General features: G+C 42.0%; 1 protein-coding gene across 1 annotated transcript in view; it reads left to right on the top strand.

Annotated features, from left to right (window-relative positions):
* The first annotated feature begins 7,029 nt into the window (after window positions 1–7,029).
* Window positions 7,030–20,122, top strand: part of APBB1IP (amyloid beta precursor protein binding family B member 1 interacting protein) — a 69,524-nt gene continuing 56,431 nt past the window's right edge. Inside the window, exon 1 of the mRNA XM_074900097.1 lies at window positions 7,030–7,095. The gene's annotated coding sequence lies outside the window, so the exon portion shown is untranslated. The remainder of the gene's footprint in view (window positions 7,096–20,122) is intronic.

Raw genomic sequence — 20,122 nt, 5'->3', positions numbered from 1 at the left:
ATTATGGGGAGGTGGGAAGTGGGGGTGTGGGTGGTACAGGTTTATTTTGAACCCTGAATAACAGAAAAAAATTTCTCAAAATAAAATTATGCTGTTTTAAACTAATATTGTGTAGTCAAAATAAGACCATTAAGTGTTTCAAAGGGGATAAATTTTAATATTCATGTGAATGTAATGAAACAGTCACCGTGTAGCAAGTAAAGGCGAAAGTTTAACACTGGTATGACCAGAGGACCAACTTCAGAGCTGGCTCTCACACAAGTTAACATAGGTTGACCTTTGGATGGAAGAAACTTCAAATGAACATTCTGTGTAAATCATGCTTACAATATTTTAACGATCAGGGAAAAAAAGTGCATAGGGAAATAAATTACAGAGGAAAGAAGTGAGTAAGGAAAGGGTTGAACAGCTTGAAATGAGTGAAGTACATCATTAACTTATTTCTATTAATGGAGCCTGGTAATTCCATCTTCTTTTGTCTTCAAATGCCTTCGATATTCAATTCAGCAAGAAGCTTCAAAACCTTGCTCATATCATGCTTAGTTTGTCATACATGTGAAATCTAAAACGCGGCATTAATGAAATCAAACGTCCTGTTTAAAATTGTGCTTCTCATTAAGCTAACTTTTGTACACATTGCTCTGAGCAATAGCTAAAAGCCTATCTTGTAAAGCTAAAGAAATAATGTTAATAATAAATGCTGACATTTTCAAATTAAGACCCTCAGGTTGCAATTTTCTAGTTAATAACAAGTAGCATTCTGAATAAGTTTGATGAGATTTCAGTATTCCATTTCACAACATTTACAGGTTCCCTTTTAAGGATGCAGACAATTTCATTTTATCATAAGATTAATAAAGCTAATAAACAAGATATGGTAGTCAGGCTTTTCCTACCTCAGCTGCAATTTGTGTTAGATGCTCAGCTCTCGCAGTGAAGAAGCAGGCTGACTTGAACACATGTTTTCAAAGAACAGACAGGGATGTATATCCACTATGTATAAACAGTCAGAAGAAATATGGATGTACACAAAGTGATATTTATATGTGAGATTTGGAAAACAGGCTCTGATCTAAAACTCACTGAACCCAGGGAAAAAGGCTCCCTCAGGCATCTCTGGCTGTTGAATAAAGAACTTTGAAATTTTAACAGTGTGAAGACTGGACATGTAAATTGTTGCCTGAATGTATTATACACAGAGAAATGGAAGCCATTGACTAACCTGAGGCCCTACAATACAGAGAGAAAATAAAAAGTGGGAATCCATCTTAAAATCATCATGGTGGGCCGAACTCCAGTAACTAAGCTTTGATCATAAACTTTTCAGAAGTACTTCTGTCTTAATTTCCTGCAGTTAAAAGTGTGAATTTGCTAGCTTCACTGCTCACATTTTCAGATAGACTTAGAACCTCTCCTTCAGTTTTTCATCCAGGTTGAGGTTTTGTTTTGCTTTTGGTTTTCCCCTGTAAGAATCAATGCATATAAGCTTTCCTATAAATAGTTATGGAGAAAGAATTCTATTCTCAGTTCTGAGTCACTGAAAGATGCCATCAAAAGTATGGAAGGACAGAGGGGCAGAAGGAAATTGATGTGGCCTGTTCTTCAGCATGTTGAGTTTTAGTGTCTTCCTTTTTTCTAATGTTAAAGAATTGTATGTGATGTGTTTGTTAACTAGCTTCTGTATTCAATGCAGTTGTACTTAAATTTGGTTTACTGTGATTTTTCAGAAGCTATTTTTGCTGATTTCTTCCATGTAAACTCTTAAATAAGAGCTTTCCATCTTTCCCATAGGAAGTTTTATAGTTTACAGGTCTTCCACAGTATTGCACAATCACAAAGGAATATTACACACACACACACACACACACCCAACCTTAAATGGAATTAATTCTGACTGGAAAAACATAAAACCTATAGTTGCTACTTGCTTATCACTTAACTTTCTGCTTTTGGCTTTATCATCTAGGAAGCTGCCAAACAGAGATACAAGTTTTTCAAGAATGCCCTGTCATCACAGTCTGATGTGGTGCTGTGATTTGCTTCACACTAAATGCAACCTCTTTAAGATTTCTGGAAAAAACAGTGTCTTGGTGAAATTATCTGGTGTACCCCAGAGGATCATCCAGTCACTGTACCTAAGATTTTCACAGTGTCTGCAGAGTACTACTTGAAAATAGGATACTCTATCCTTTAGATACCACTTGCCTTAAACTGATATTTTTTATCCTATTTTGTAGCTTGTATCTATGCTTTTGCCCTCTATGATCAAAACCTTCATTCCTTCATTATTCTGAAAGTTGTTTTGTTTAAATAACAGCAAAACAAACAAAACTTTCAATTGTATTTTCTGTGTTTTGCTATCACAAAAGATCTAAGACACTGATTATATTTATTTTAATTTTTTTTTTTTACTGTTGGTCAGTGGCGCGATGGCTTGGCAATATTCTACATATCTGCAGCCTTTCCATTCATAAAGCTGAAGATTATGGGCCGATACTGCATTAGTCTGGGCAAGTAAGATCCTAGTCAGCATAGTGTCACATTTACCCTGTAGAAAAAATAAAGGTCAGTCTCTAAAGTCATGTCATTATCAGCGTATAAAGCGATGTCAATGAAAGCTAAGGGAGGGCATATATGGTAAAACATGACTTTTTTGCCAATGAAGAGCTGGTTTCTTGACAGTAGAAACATATCTATTTTCCCTTTCAAAAACAGATGTTCTACTTTAAATTAGCTGCTTCTTTATAGAAACTTACATTACAATGAAATGCAATCTACAAGGACTGTGGAGGTTAATCTCCCCCTTCCCCCAGCTAATGGTGTATAATGATAGCATATCTACGCAGTAATCTACTCTCCTGTGATAAGAAAAGGAAAAGAACAATTTGTAATTGCGTGCATTAGATCTTGAGTCATGCAACTGCTGTGAAACCCACAGTTGTAACATGGGTAGGGTGCATGTCTCTTCTTTCCATTAGAAAACAAAAAGCTTTTGGAGAAGAGCAGAATGGAGGGCTGGAATTCAGGGGAATGATTCTGCTGCACATTCATTTTAGCTGAGACCAAATTAGGAAGCATTACATAATTCCACCTACTCTTGCCACAAACTTTGCCTCTCTCTTAGGACACACACTGTTAATCAAGTCCGTTTCTGCCACAGTGTTTTCCTCACCACATTTCTTCCTTATGAATACATGATGGCCTCCACCCATCCCACTGGAGCACAATGCTCATGCTCCTGAATGCAGCCCAAAAACTTCTCAGATTTATATGATTTTCTCCTTGCTTTCTAGAGGTGTGCCATTCTCATCTCCACTGTTGCTCTTAGAGAGAATAATGCCTATCTGTTAAGACCAGGTACAAGGAGAGCTGGAAAATACCACCATTCAACTTTCTCAGCCTTATTTCAGGATACTTGGAGAGGATGGGAACAAATCTACATACAGAGAAAATGAAGGCTCATTTGTACTAGCAGAATAGATGTTTTCTACATTATCGTAACAAATACCTTAGTCATATATTTCAACAACAGCAAAATAAACCACTAGTGTAATCGGGGTGTGGCTATGTTACTGGTAGGTCACATATAGAGGTGAAAAACCACTTTTTGACAGCAAAATGCATCATTAAATATTATTCTTTTAATACGCGCAGAGTCTTCACTGCAAACTGCCGATTTAAAAATGGACTTTGGGATAATTTAAAAAAAGAAATTCACTGTCAATTGATCTTTTGAAATTGCCTCTTTCCTGGGCACCATGATCCCAAAAGCCAAAAGGAGCAACTGCAAAGAAATTTAGCAAAGACAATATGCAGTATCCATGGAATCTCTGACTCCCAAGCTGCTCAACTGTTTATTAACTATGTGCATGATTTTTCAAATACTAAGAAGTTTGCCAAATTTAGATGTATTTTCATTTGCCTGGACAAACATGCAGTTCTGACCTCAGCAAAATCTCTGGTAAATTTAAGCCAGCTTCTTAGTGAAACACCTTGGGTTTTTTTAAATAACAAGAGTAGAACAACATACTACTCCCTAAATACATTCTTAAATATGGCTGAGCTGTCTCAGCTGGAATTTTTCAAAGCAATTACCCCTTAAAGCATTGAAACATATTTGCTGTGCAAAACATGGTGGTAATTTAAAAATGCTACCATCCTTCTGCTATTTTATCTCCAGCAGTGTTGGAGGAATGCATTCTTTGCCTCAGTCTTTAATAGCAAGGTTAGTTGTATTGATGAAATCCAGCCTCCACAGCCAGAATACAGAGACTGGGAGAACGACCCCCCTGCAATCCAGGAAACAGTCAGTGACGTGCTGCATCACACAGACACACACAAGTCTATGGGACCAGATGGGATACACCCGAGAGTGCTGAAGGAGCTGGCTGGGGTGCTCGCCAAGCTGCTTTCCATCATTTACCAGCAGTCCTGGCTGACCGGGGAGGTCGCGACAGATTTGAAATTGGCCAATGTGACACCCATCTATAAGAAGGGTCAGAAGGATGATCCTGGAAATTACAGGCCTGTCAGCTTGACTTCAATGCCTGGGAAGCTGATGGAGCAGCTCATCCTAAACACCATCATGCAACACATGAGGGACAACCAGATGCTCAGGCCCAGTCAGGATGGGTTTATGAAAGGCAGGTCCTGCCTGACAAACCTGATCTCCTTCTATGACAGAGTGACCAGTTTATTGGATGAGGGAAAGGCTGTGGATGTAATTTACCTTGACTTTAGCAAGGCTTTTGACACCGTTTCCCACAGCATTCTCCTGGCAAAAATGACTGCTCGAGGTTTGGACAATCGCACACTTTGCTGGGTAAAAAACTGGCTGGACGACCGGGCCCAGAGAGTTGTGGTGAACAGAGTTTAATCCAGCTGGCGGCCGGTCACAAGTGGTGTCCCCCAGGGCTCGGTTTTGGGGCCACTCCTGTTTAACATCTTTATTGATGATCTAGACGAGCGGATCGAGTGCACCCTCAGTCAGTTTGCAGATGACATGAAGTTGGGTGGGAGTGTTGATCTGCTTGAGGGTAGGGAGGCTCTGCAGAGAGACCTGGACAGGCTGGAGCCATGGGCTGAGGCCAACTGGAGGAGTTTCACTAAGGCCAAATGCCAGGGGCTGCCCTTGGGCCACAACAACCCCCAGCAGCGCTACAGGCTTGGGGAGGAGTGGCTGGAGAGCTGCCAGTCAGAGAGGGACCTGGGGGGGTTGATTGACAGCCAGCTGAACAGGAGCCAGCAGTGTGCCCAGGGGGACAAGAAGGCCAATGGCATCCTGGCTTGTGTCAGCAATAGCGTGGCCAGCAGGGACAGGGAAGGGATCTTGCCCCTGTACTTGGCGCTGGTGAGGCCGCACCTCGATTCCTGTGTTCAGTTTTGGGCCCCTCGCTACAAAAAGGACATTGAATGACTTGAGCGTGTCCAGAGAAGGGCAATGAAGCTGGTCAAGGGTCTGGAGCACATGTCCTATGAGCAGCAGCTGAGGGAACTGGGATTGTTTAGTCTGGAGAAGAGGAGGCTGAGGGGAGACCTCATCACCCTCTACAACTACCTGAAAGGAGGCTGCAGAGATCTGGGGACGAGCGTCTTTAGCCTAGTAGCAAGCAACAGGACAAGAGGGAATGGCCTCAAGTTGCACCAGGGAAAGTTCCGACTAGATATTAGGAAGCATTTCTTTCCAGAAGGGGTTGTTAGGCATTGGAATGGGCTGCCCAGGGAGGTGGTGGAGTCCCCATCCCTGGAGGTGTTCAAGAGTAGGGTTGATTTAGAGCTTAAGGATATGCTGTAGGTGGGAACTGTGCTAGGTGAGTGGTTGGACTGGATGATCTCCAGGGTCCTTTCCAACCTAGATGATTCTGTGATTCTGTGAATGGAACATGGGATTTCTTGGCTGCTTTGGAGCAAAACCCGAAGTTTTAATGTAAATTGCCTGTAAACACAAGATTAAGCTAAACTACCTGATACCTTTTCTAAACTGAAGTAACAGAAGTAGAAGGTGGTGACATCTTCACCTTTGTTCACTACACTACACTTCGCTGTCAGTGCCTTACATACGTAACAAAAAAATCAGCTAAAAGCAGTGGTGTGGCAAAGTTATGGACATTGAAATAGGATTTTAAAATCAAGAGTGGGGTTTATTTGCATGACGCCTGCAGCACTTGGAATCTCATCTTTTAACTTGACATTAACCCTTCTAAGGCTACACTAAATTTTCTGACTTACACGTTTCCTAACTTCAGATGGAAACTTCTGGGGTTTTTTTTCCTCCATCTTGTTATGCAATTTAACATGTTACAAAGTTGTTTCTACTCGGTGAATAAAATCTAAGTGTACTTCAAAACAGCAGTTTGCAATGTTATGAAATGATGTAAAAACGCCATAAAAGCGATTTGCTGCCTTGCAGCAGCATTATTTGAGACGTAGAGTGGGGAAAGAACCACATTTCTGTCTGAAAACCAGAGAGCACTTGGCAGCGCTGCCCAGCCGAAAGCCCCCCGGCCCGGCTGAGATGACCCAGGAGAGGCTGGAGGAGGGGAGCGGAGGCAGGGCTGGGCTGCGCTGCCCACGCCTGCCCAGGGCCGCGCCGTGGGGCTATTGCCCCTGCAGCGGCCGCAGCCTCTCCGCCCGGGCCTCCAGCCTCACAAGCCTTCGCAGGGCGACCCTCAGGCCCCATTTTGTGGGCAGCCCGCGTACCCCTGAGGCTCCCTGAAGGAGGTGGCCTCCTCGCAGCGCGGAGGGGACGCGTCTGCCCCGGCTCTCCACAGCCTTGGGGTCGGCCTCGAGGCCCCATGAGGGGAAGCCGCCGCAGGGAGCAGGGCCGGCTCCTCCGGCCCCCCAAGAAGGGCTCTTACGGCCCGTGTGTGCAACCCGCTTCCCAGGCCGACGGCGGAGGGCGGTGTCGCTTGCAGCGGGGCGGCTCCCGTGGCGGTGGCCGCCCCGGGGGGCCCGGCAGCCTGTGGGGCGGCCCCACCTCACCACCGGCGGAGGGCGGGCCAGCTCCCGCAGTGCAGGGGTGCTGCGGAGTCGTCCCGCACCTCTTGCTCATCAGCGCTTCTGGGGACCGGCGGCCCCCACTGCCCTCCCGCCAAGGTAAACCGGGTAGGGGGGGATTAGCCAGATCCCCGAGGGCTCCCAGCGCCGGCCCGTGGACCTCGACGGGGCGGGAGAGCGGAGGCGCGGCCGCCGCGGGAAGCGTGAGGCACCCGGCTGTAGCGTGGCGGGGGGGTGCGGGGTGTCCTACTCGCTGTGGTGGGAAATCATGCAAGTAAATTCCGGTGCTCGGGGTGGGGAGTTGCGGCAAACTCCGCTCTGGGCACGGCTGGTGGTGCTCCCGGAGGGCAGCGACCCGCGGTGGGCAGCGCGGGTGCCCGCGGAGGGGAGCCCGCCAGCCCCCGCCGCGCCTCCCGGGAAGCCTGTGGCGAAAGCCACCTCTGACACGCAGGCCTCCCCCCTCGGGACAGGGAGCCTTCCGACGGCAGACGTGGCCTCCGTGGGCTGAAATGGGATCATGGGATTTAGTGCTGCGCTGTCGGGTCCCGGTGTTGGTTGTTCGCCTCTGTAGGATTAACCCGAGTCAGCCCTTCGCTGTGCCCAGACCCAGAGGGGTCCGGTGAGCCGGAGATCGATCATTTGCAAGGCAGGATTGCAGAAACTAACCTGCAAGCCACTGAGGCAGGTGGGATCCCGGAGGAGGCGCAGTGCCCTGATCTAGGTGGCTGCACTGGGAAAGCGAAGGCAGGCGGGAGAAACTGCAGACCGAGCGGCCAAAAAACACACCGTGTGAATGTGCTAATCTATCAGTCTTAAACTAAGCGTGTGAGAAGGTGGTGTGGTTATGGCAAAACAACCAGTAGAGACTTCCAAGGAACACAATTTACAACTCTGTGCCGGTAGCATATTTCACCACGTGGTTTAGGGAAGGAATAAGGTATGTCTCCTGACTTTGAGAAGGCCCATCCTGCGTGATACCCTCATCTGAATTCCACGTAGAAGTAACACAAATACAGTTTCTACAAGCTCGGGATGTTTTTTTCATCTTTTGTGCACCAAAAGAGAAGCGATTAAATCCATCCATTGTCGTACTGGGAAGATGTATCCGGTAGAGTCTTGTAGACAGTGTATCATTCGGCCTGTCTTAAAAATTCATTAAAAGTGCCTAAAACAGAATATGCAGGGTGCCACCAAACATGGACAGATGGCTTGATTTTTTGAGGTCTTTCTGCCCCAGATTACTCTGATTCTGTGGTTAGCATGGCTCTAGTTTGACTCTACCCCTCAAAATTTCTGTTTGCAGGATTTTGGCAGTCATTTTTCCTTTTTGGTTCTAGTTCCCTTTTGTGAATTACATGGCATGCATGTTTTGTCATCTGTTCCTGACTTGCTTCTGAAAAATACTCATGTACGACTCTATTTGATGTCACTTAATCACCCTGCTGCTGCACAATAGGGGTATAAATGTAGTGTTCCTAGGACTCGATTTAGTACATCTGTTTAATTAGAGAGAAGTAAGCCCCGATGCTTCAGAGGCCTATATGAGATGACCTGCTCCACCTGTGTAGCCTCCTACTCATTTGTCTTCACTAACTTTACAAAATTTTTCTCTAGAAACTTTGTAAAGAATGTGAATTTAAGTTAAAAGTTTGTTTAAAGCAGAATGCTAAACTTTTTGCTTGAACCTGTTTTCAGTTCTGTTTTCCCCTGTGGCCGTCCTAAGGAGACCATGACATTTAATTGTACTTCATGCTTTGCTTAAAAATGGAGATAATTTGGTTTGAAATATGGATTACAAATGTCTTTGGGAGGTTTAATCAATGGAGCATTACAGATGGCTGAGTGATCCTTGTTTAATATCTCAGAGAATTCTGATCCATCTGGGAGCACACATAACCGGAAAAAATGTACTGTCTCTGAAAGGGTACTTTTAATCATTCCCTGTGTCTTCTCTTTCTTCTTTAAATACCTCCTGTGGGTACTACAGACTCTTCTCCTGTTTGGAGGCAAATATGACTGAAGGCTTAAAGTAATTATTAAGTAAATTGTATTTTAATTGTTCATGCTGGAATTTGTGATTATTTGATGTGCAGCATCTCCAAGCAGTGTATGATGCCTTTGAAGTGCTGGCTTATTCTGTTATCAAATGTATTTATTCCAGCTAAGTTTGATTTTTACACATCAGAAGTCTGATTCTCACTATATTTGAGCAGTGTCTACTAGATCACACACACTATAACTTGTAGACCTGTGAATCAGGGTATAAACTTTATCTTTTTCTAATTTATAAAGCTTTAGAGACTAACACACTTGGGAGGGTAACAATTTGCGCAAAGGTGACAACAGCATGAACAGAGGGGCCTGCTGGATGCTGTAACAGCTTAACTCGGTACTGTGGCCTGAGATTTCTTAGGTAGTAAACAATTTACCCAACCCACTAAGATTTTGCTGTGTTTCACCTTTCCTGTTAGAAGAAATGTCTTTAAACAGAGAGAGGAACGAGAGACAGAAAGCTTTCCTTCTCTTGCTCTGCAGTATGTAGTGAAGGGAGAGGTAGGAGTTGGGTAACCTGTGAATGGAGGGATCAGCTATTACATCTCTTTGGCCCTACAAAATGTCTGAGAAAACTACCAGTCTGGAGTACTGCTGGAGCTGAGAGCAGGGGTTGCCCTGTTCAAGAAAGGGCCTGTCTTGTTTGCAGATACATGAACAGCTGTCCTATCAGACGAAGATCTGGGACTGTGGATTTTCTTGAAAGAGTGTTTGTGTTTCAGGGGTGGCTTTACAGAAATGTAGCTGAATTTGGTTTTCATGCATATCATTAAGATATCAAGACCCCTATCCTTTCTTGCTTTGTGTAGAGCAAACTACATGTTCTTCTTTCCCACAGACTGTTTTTTCATCTTTCATTTCAGTATGTCTTCACTTGTTTTGTTGTAGGCCCATCTGACCTGTTGGGATGATGACTTCATGTGGTGAGGTGCTGATCTGGGGTGAATGTGAAAATAGGACCTCTTACTTGCCTGCAGCAACATAGAAGCTTTAGCTTGTTTCTTTTGGAAGGTCTCTAGTAAGATGATAACTTGTGTCCATGCAGACCTTCCAAAGTACTTCTTGGACTTCATAGTCAGGATCCTCCTTACCCAACTTTAGACGTTAGTATTTTAGTCACTTGAGGTTCTGAGACACCTTTACAGTCAATGGAGAGAGAGAGATAGTGCTAGAACTTGGTTCAGCTGCCTGGTTTTAGATGGCTACCATGAATCATGCTCTATAAAATTGTCTTTCTTTCCCTTTGTTGACTAAAAAGAGCCTGGGATGACCAGGTCAGATGCAGATGTCATAGAAACTCCACCATATGTCTTTTGCTGATTAGGAGTGATCCATGATACAGTAGAATTGCTCTTGGAAAAGCAGTCATTTTAGGTGGCTTTCCTTATCATCCAGCCTACTGATTCATGGCTACCCTAGATATCAACAGTATAGCTGCCAGTGTAGAAGACGGTTGCACTGCGAAAGAAAGAATCTAGGATGCCATGTTCTTCTTAAGTTTCCATAGGAGACTTTTGAGCATCTATATAAGCATATGTGAACATGTGTTCCTCATCACCCCTCAGTATTAATTTATAGCATTGCTCCTGAGCTGTGAATGAGCAGGAAACACAAATTACTTTGATCTGATTTACAACTTCAATGTGGGAATTCACAAACTAGTTTGATAACGACTGTTTAAAAAGTTGAAGTCTTTCATTAGTTTCAGAGCCTTTCTTCCAATAAAGTGTCTTTTTAGATCTGTGGCTAGCTAATTGCTCTCCTAATTTTTTCTACCAGAAGCTACATCAACGTGCACACAGTAGTGTTTCTTCTTGTTGAGCATTGATCCAGCATGCCATGAGTTTAGGCTCAAACAAATTAGGGCTACTGTTGTTAGGAGTATTAGGAGTATTTTGGGGAGTAGATGCATTAGGAATCCTGGAGGAAAAAGAAGGTTCAGTATATATGAACCAAATTTTTCTATGATACTCTGTTCAGAAATGCATACAGAGACATTTCTCATAGCTTTGCTCTGCATGCATCTCTTCAGTCCATTTCCATTATTACTTTCACTTGTTATTTGCTTTTAATCTAAAGTGACAGATGTAAAAGTCTGACATATTAATATTAAAGGATGACACTCCCTGTGTATCTGCTATCGGAGATGGGCAGACTCTGCATGGCTGATATTGCTAACAACAGAAAGTTCTTGGTTTTCCTCAGACATTCTAACTGATATAATAAAAATTCTGGTGAAAATCTTGTACCTACACCTATGAGGGGTAGTGGGGATATATGGGGAGCAAATCTACTTCGAGCAGCATTGTTAGTCCATCAAGCATAGACAGAACAGCTAGGAGCCAAAATTGTAGAGGTGCTCACTGCATGCTTTTGCTGAAGAAGGTTGCAAATGACCTTCCAAGTCCTCAGTTTTAGGCAGAATAATGTGTCTGCCTAGAAGGCAGCTTACCAAGGAGTGGGCACGCTCCACAGAATTGTCACTTAACCTGCTGGCATCAAGTCCATATAGGCAGCAAATGAAAACTTGTTGCTCAGTGGCCTTAGTTGATCCATTTTGGTACTGTTACTGCATATTCAGGTAGCCCAGACTGCAGCCACATATTACTTCTCCTTCAGAGCAAGATTTTGATGTACTCTTGAAGATTTTCTGGTACCTTCTAATAGTACTAGAAGCTCCCATTCTCTCACTTGCTGTGAGAATTTCATTGAAGCACAGAATGTGTCGGCCCAAAAAGTGTTTTTGAAAGTTGATGTGGTTTTGTCTCTGATTGCAAATTTTAAAAAATAAGAAATAACAGTCAAGTCTACATTACTGTTCTCTGTGCTTTTTCATGAAATCTTGATTTTGGAGGATCTGTTGTACATGTAGCTTGGAGGGCCTAAGTTGCTGAGATAACCCTGAGCAAGTGAGAATACATGCTAAAAGCATGAACACAGATAACATTCCCAAATACTTGTGGTTACAGCTTAGTTTTTGTACTTTGATGACCACATTTTCATGACTGAGGGGAAGCTGGCAGACCTGATGTTTAAGAGCGCAAATAAAAATGAGCCAGTGGTTTTGGGTGATAGTCCTAGGAAGCATAAACTTAACTAGTTTTGTCTCATGGGAGCCATGTTCCTCCATGAAATTCATCAAAGCCTTTCATATCTGTCACTAGATTGACCTCCTTTGTCTCCCATGTGTCATGATGAAGCTGCTAACTGACCAAATCAGTTGTTCCATCCCTCTTCCACTTGGTAAGGAAAAAAGAGAGGGAGGCAGTGGCATTTCCTTCTCATGGAAAACCTTACAGAATTGGAACAATTACACTGGAAATGTCACACGTTCTTCTCTTGCTGCATTTTCTTCCCTTAACTGTTTCCTTTGTGCAGTTCAGCACTTGCTGGCCTGTGGCAAAGCAGCCATAGCTACATAAATATCCCATCTGTGGGGACTCCAGGCTTCCGCTTTCCTTACAGATCTTCATCTGAAACACGCTGATTATAGCTGTTTGAGGTCACTGTGTGTTATACAGACTGAAGGAAACAGCTTTTCTAGGTGGAAAGTTAATAATGGGCCTTGAAATTATACCTCACTCTTCAGTCAGTAGCTAAGCTGAGAACAAGGTTTAGAAAAAAAAAAAAAATCTTCATTTTCCTACCTCTCACTATGGTACTGAGCACTGTACTTAAGTGATATACCTATAAATTCATATAAACCATTGCTTGCTTCATTTCATGTTAATACATGAGTGGTGTATGAAATAAACAGATGGTTTCAACAATTTTTTTACAGTTTTGTTTTCACCCTTTTGCTTCACTCTTATCTGTTATTTTATGCTAGTGTCTTTTCCTCTTTCAGTCTTCCTATTCCATACCATGTGTGCCCTCCCTTAAACATTTCTGGCAGTAATAAGAACATGTGATCCCAAGAGATAAATAAAATGGTGACTTAGAGCTTTTGCCAATGACTAGGGCCTAGTAATAAGTTATTTATATAGGTATACAGTTCTATCATGGACCCTTAGACCGTATCTTGCACTTACTTCTAGTGGCTCATTGTGGGAGGGACTGAATGTTGGAAAAGATGAGCCACTGATAATTCAACATAGTGGCTCCTGCACTTAAATTTTGTACTATTAATTTTCATTCCTTTTTTCTTCTTCCCAAGTTTGTGCTATTATTTTCATTATTCCACACTTAACATCTTTTGATTCTGCAGGGAATTGGGGAGAGGGTGTAATTTCTCCTATTGTGGATCCTTGTATGCCTTCCTCTCTCATCTGTGGGCTTCCTTGTCAACCATTTTCTGCTTCTTAGGCAACCTGTTTATGTGGGAATCAGTTTATTTTATGGATTGTGAAGCTAAATATCAAAATCTTCATTCAGTAGGGAGCCACAGGACATAGTTCCCATAGATCAGTAACCTGAGGAGAAGGGAATTCTGGGAGTAGTTCAAAAGTAGCAGATGGGAATGAAATGTTTATAGCCCATCGGCTCCACTGCAGGATGGAGTTTGGCTGAGCATTCAGTTGGATCTAAAAATTATTAATAATTGCACTGTTCTCATTTGCTGGCAATTTTTTAAGGTATGAGACTGCTTCTTGTCGTGTAAGTGCTGTACAGTGATGCTGGGTAACTGGAAGAAACAGGAAGGAAAGCATTACACCAACATCCGCAAACTACAGATTATGGGAAGGAATGTGGAAACAGAACAAATTTGTGCTTCTTGGACTTATATTATTCTTTCACTATTCTGCTCTCCTGTGGAGGCAGGGAATGGGATGATCCTAGAACTGAGATTAATATTTTCTGGTATTTTGTATGTCCACAGTCATTTATACCTGGGTAGAGCTGAAGTAGACATGTTATCAACACGGGATGGATGAGCCTAGATCAGTGGATGGTTCATGAGCTAAATCCAGCTCAGGGGACACAATTTCATCCAGCTTTCTGCCTATTCCAGGAGAAGATAATTTGTGGGAATGGAGATCTTGTTCCTGTGTGCCAGTAATCTGACACGGAATAGCAAATTGCTTCTTCTACCAATCTGTGTGAAGACCTAGGACTGGAAATACATCATCTTCTACCATTTCATTCTACACAGAGAGTTTGTGCTGCCTGTATGGCTCATGAGGAGAAAGTCCCCATACTGGACTGTTCTGCAGTAAATAATTCTGTGACAAAGGAAAAAGAAGATGACTGAGTCTCTAGCCGTACAGTATTTCTGTAATGTTGTTAAACTCACAGGCCAGACTGAAGCACGTTGTCTGCTGGGAAGATACTATATAAAAATGAACAGAAGTGGCACCGCTTTTGAACTCTATAAAAGCAGTCCCCTTTGGAAGCTGACAGGAGGCTACAAAGTGAAGTTCTGGAACACAGAAATTGCTCCCCAGCTTTCTTCTTCCTGAGTTAGTGCTTTACACTGGGGTTTCTTTTTCCTCTTGCGTAAGGTGCTTTTAACTTTCACTAACATTTGGGATACATTTTCTAGAATCCAGGATCCAGACTCTGTGTCTGTGCCTGAGAGCAATTCTGGAGAGGAGCTTGGTGAACAAGCTGTCTTGCACCCAGCCTCTACACTCCTTTCCATAGCTGTAGCATATACTGCCAGTCACCGGTTAAATGTTTTTCCTGTCCTCTCTCATCTTAGCAGGAGAGCCCTTTGCTAAGCCCCTCCTCTGGCCTTGAGTAACTTCCTCCTGACATACTGTGGATAAGCTTTTAAGTAGTTCCTTGTTCCTCCCAGCCTCTCTTAACCAAGCCTCTGGGATCATTCAATAATCTTGCCATCCTGCCTCAGCCTGGGAACAGGACCTACATCTGCTTCTCCCAAATACCACTCTCAGCAAGTGGGATAAAGAAGAGAGTATGTGATTGAGGCAGTGTATGGCGGTGAGGGGAATGCTGGGGAGCACAGAGGTGATGGATGTTGAGGCAGCATCATCTGAAGGATGGCCTCAGACTCCGTGTCCTGTGGTGCTTTACAAACATACTAAAACTTGTTCTCTCTCTCTCTCTCACCAATGGAATATGAAGTACTCAAATATATATCACTGAAAAAGATGGTGGTGTGCTTGTGCTCAGTTGGTATACTCATGCATAGGAGTTTCTGTGGTGGTTAAATTATCATCATCTTGGCAAAACAAGGGTAAAATACAACGGCTGTCATCACTGAGGTCTAGCATTGTAGCTCTCAGGTCTATGAAATCTGGGTCTTTTGGACTGATCAAGACTTTTTCCAAATTCAGTCCTAACTGCAGACTTCTTCCTGTAATACAAATGAGTTAACTGAATTTCCGAAACAGCAGAAGAGGGAACGAGCTTTCAAGAGGTTTAACTGTATAAATGTCATAGTTACAATTTCTGTGAAACAGAAGTAAGATCTGCGAGTTTGGGGTGCTCTTCTAAAGACATTTGTGCTTGCATATGGGTGGATGATTCTGGAGTTAGTAGAGCATGAGTTACAAGCTTAATTATCAGATGTGCCTTTAGTCTTGCTAGAGTCAGTTTGAGCAATGTGATACTAGATAAGAAGGCAACTGGAGTCAAAATTGTTTCCATACTGTATGTAAAAATGCATCTGGAGCAATGAATGGAAAATGCTAGAAGTGTTTTTTGTGACGTGGTCACCTAAAGATGTTCGAGTACCCCAGGTTAACATTAGAGAAGGATTCTCTCACATGATTGCATTTATCTGCTGGTGTTATTTTAATCCAAAGCCAAATGTGCCTTTTAGACTAGGAAGTATACTTTGCAGCTTTATCAGTCTTCCTGCAGCTCCTACTGTTTTAAAGCATCACTTTTATTCCATCATGAGCAGAGTTATGGCATGTCACGCCCATCCCTGAGATAAATATACAATGTAATTTCAACTGCAGATAAACATACAGTCACTGGCACACCAGATTTCCTGGAAGAGTAGGTGATATGAATAAGAAACTGCTTTCAGAGTTATCTATATGTGCAAGCTTTTTCTTGGAAAATGCCATGCTTATCAATGTTAGTTAAGTGCAGTGCTGGAAGCAATCTAAATGCTTTTGATCCATCCTTTTCAACATATGAGTTAGTATTAAAACGGAGTTACAGTGTCATGTTATGTAGGTAAGAAAAAGTCAGCATGCTAATTGCCAAATCTGACTGTGATTTTAAAAGCTTGGGGGCAGCTGCCATTGCTACTTTATCACTCAAAAACTTCAATTTCCTTTCTTAGCATCTAATAGAACTAGTAACTAATTGGATTATTTTTCTAGGCTGAATTCTGTAGACCTAAATGTCTGTTAGGGACTCTTTACTAGACATGATGCTATATCTGATTAAAGGTCTTCCATCCTGCCTCACTTAAGTATATGAGACATTTGGGTGGTCAGAGTTTTTTTTGACACCTAACTGTAACATTGTTGTAAGAAACCTAGTTATATCTATTTCAGACCTGCAGTCAATTTGGCCAGCAAGTTGTCTCCAACAGCAGCTAGCATCACATGCTTCAGAAGCAGGTACAAGAAATCCTGTGCTGGGAGGTACGGTGTGACCTGTGTATCATGAAAGCTTTATGCAGCTTCTAAATTGTTGGAGCCTTTTAGGTGTTGAAATATGAGGTTCAACATCTCGCCTGAAACTTTCTGAAATAATAGCACTTCAAGCTGTAACTGCTTGTGGAGAAACCAGCACCTCGGCTTGCTAACTCAACTAGTTTTGATCAGTTTCACAATTACAGTGTGCAGGTTTCCCTGAAACAGTTGTGCATACTTTCATTTACTATTACTATCCCATTGTTTTTATCTTGTAAGGCAGGACAAATGATGCCTCAGTAACTTTCCTTTATGTTTTGATGCTTCTTTCATCACACTACTTTCACATCTGTTTCCTGTCACAATCAGTTACCCTCTTTCCAGCTTTGCTCTTTATGTTGGGGCTTCTGTCACTTTCATATTTCTTCCCTAATTGTCTTCTGTTTTTCTGTCTTTGGTAGGGGATGATCTACTTTGCATAGCCTGCTGTAGGCAAGGTTGAATCTCTGATTTGAGTGATTTAATCATTGGGCTACTGGTGGGTCTCTCTAAAACATTAAAGATTTCTTCATTCCACTCCAGAAATCATTTGAGCATTAAGCATTAGTGGGAGGTTACAATGCTGGTAGTGTCATCTGGATAGTCAAAACAGCTAGTGTTCATTTTGGTGGATTTGGTACTCTGACACACACTGTAGTGCAGGGACTAGTAGGTGAAAGTGTGCCATTGATCTTTCTGTGTGACTTGTAAAAATATACTTAATGTATTTTTATCATTACTGTTTGCATATGTAACAGTTTAAGAATAAGAGCAGTGCTTTGAATTTAATGAAAGTATTTGTAACTGTTCCAGATCACTAAGTGGGCTGGTTCCTAATACTGTTCTTAGCATGAATCTGCTGTATATCTTTGTTCTACTGATACTGTGCTGTTCCTTCTTCCTTTTTTGTTTGTAGCCCTTAGGTTGATTTAACTGCATCGACTCAACTGAAGCTGAGTTGCAGAGATGGTAATCAGAGATGGGCTGTACCGTTGGTGTTTCCTGTTAGGTGTTGCACAAGGGCTTCAGCTTGTTTTCAGATTGCAAGTGCAGAAGCCTCATCACCATGTGACTTAGACCGCTCTTCCTGTTGAAAGAGACTGGCTTTCAGTAATTCTCAGAGCTGGAAGGTACCAACAGTTCAAACTCTGCTTAGCATAGTACTGTGCCTGGTTTTTCTGAGCTGTATACACCATATGATCACTCTGTCAGCTTTCATGGTATTTTAAAAATAGTTTGGTTTTTAGGCAGGATGAATTTTGTGCTGTTGTTTTACTACACATTCTCTTAGCTTCCTTCCAAGTGATCATGATTTCATCAAACAATTCCATTGCCTATGTACTGTTTGTAGACACAGTGCTGTTGTCTTATTTAAGTGCACAAATGACAAAACTTTCTTCTTTCTTAAAAAAAAAAGAGTTTATTTTCTCTAGTATCTTAACAAATCAAAATATATGCAACCATGCAGAAATCATATCCTTATTTTAAATACAGAGTTCATATTATAGACCAGGAAAGGCAGTTCCTACTTCACCTGAGTGCAAGGACTGCTTCTCCATTCTTGCAAGAAATTTCTCAGTGTTTTTCTTTGGTGCCCTTAAATACTGGACCATCCTCATGAGAAAACAGTGTTTTCCCTGTTACCAAAGTACATTGCTTATGCAAGGGCAACAAGTTGGACCAGGGAGTGTTTCCCATCCATCGCTGTGGGCTAGCTTGCTTTCTGTGTATCTGCCAAATTTCTTTGGTGTTAGAAGATACCTGAATTCCAACTTCCTAGCCCGTAGCTCAAAAAATGTAGAAATTTATATCTCAGTTTCAATAAGGCTATATATGGAGTAGATATTTAGGAGGGGGAAGAAGTTTTGTGTGGGTCTGTTGCCAAGTTTAGAAATACTGTGCACGGGAGTTTTGTATTATCATCCAGGGCAGCAAGGCTCCTTCTTGTGAAAAGGAAATGGTTGGAGGCCCCCTCACAGGGGGACCTGAATGGATGCAAATAGGTCTTTGGAAATCGCAACAAAGCATCTGACAGAGAAAAGACAGACACTACAAAAGACAGACACTAACAGGTAGGGAGAAGTAGGAACAAATACGCAGAAATCATATTTTTTATTGGGTGAGGTGAAATACTAAGATGCTGTAGGTACAAAGTACAATAAAATACAAGTTTTGTTAAATTATATTTATCAGCAAAGAGGCTGCTGAATCTGAAATTGGGATGATAAAAAAATAATAGGTGTAGCAGTTCTGGGGGACTTTTGTTAAATGGTGGGGTGAATAAATGTATTGATGAGTCAAAATACATTGAGACAATACTAATGGGTTATATAAGCCTGTGAGACTTTAATATGCGTAAACCAATAGTAAGACTTGGTGGTTAGAATAGCAAGCTGAAGAGAAAATGCCCAAACCCCTTAGATGTACAGTAAGAGAAATGTGGGAGTATTAAAAAAAAAAAAAAAAGTTTTCATAAGAGCTCAGTGAAGATTTGAGAATGTGAAATTTGAGGGAAATAAAAGACAAGGAATACCTTTGCCTGTATGCTTGGTGTTACTTCAGAAAGTGGTCTAGAAGACATGAATTTGAAGAATCTGTCAGTTTAAAAATAGGTTAGGCTTCACATGTATGCCTTCCCACAAGCCCCTCCTAAGCATGTTTCTTCCTGACAACTGCAATTTCCTCTTTTTATTTTAGTTCTGATTTTTTTCTCTGCTTAAGATCTTACGCGTAACATGGGAAACCTATTGTAAAAGTACTGTCTTTTTTTCTTCAGTTTATTGTAGTTGATAGTGATTTTAAGAGTTACGAGTATTCGTCCTACATACAGAAAAACCTCACAGAAAAGTTACTGTTTAGTGGATATGGAAGATTGAGTATGAAACTTGATATTCTTCTGGGGCCTTTGGTAAATATTTTTCCCTTTTTTGTTAGTAATAGCTCATACACCTGCAGGTTTCACTTTGAGTTTCTGGTTTTAATAAGTTCCAGGCTATTTATAAAAGTCAAAAGAATTTGCTGGTCCAAAATGCAGCAGCATCTTCTTTGAGATAGTTCACAAATCTGCATACTGTTTTTCCTGTTCCTACTGTGGCAATCAAATAAAAGAAATGGAAGTTATTGTGGAGAGGAGTCAAAGAGGAGGAGAATGGATGGACACTCTTTTGCAGTTCCATGTTTTGGGGCCTCATTTTGCTGTCTTTTGCTTTTCTGGCTCTTGACAAAATCTCTGATGAATCTGGAGAGTTTTCGGATCAGTTTAAGACCTCATTCAGTGCGTTTTAATATTAAAATATTTTCAGGGTGTTTGGTGATTATGATGTTAATTTTGTCTTTCTAAACGCAATCAGTAAAAATGTAAGAGAAAAGAAAAAGATACCAGTAGGGGCAATGGCTTGGTGACAACATCGTTTTATCAGTCTGGTGATGGTGATGTCTGTTCACTGAAAGGGACGCCGAAATATTTCCTTCTCAAGATAAATATTCAATCCTTCTCCATGCTCCCACATGCTTAAGGTCAAAAAACACCCTAGTAT

This window comes from Athene noctua, chromosome 2, assembly GCF_965140245.1.
Source record: "Athene noctua chromosome 2, bAthNoc1.hap1.1, whole genome shotgun sequence".
NCBI lineage: Eukaryota > Metazoa > Chordata > Aves > Strigiformes > Strigidae > Athene > Athene noctua.
Note: the sequence above shows the minus strand (reverse complement) of the source record. Positions and strands in the feature narration are given on the sequence as shown.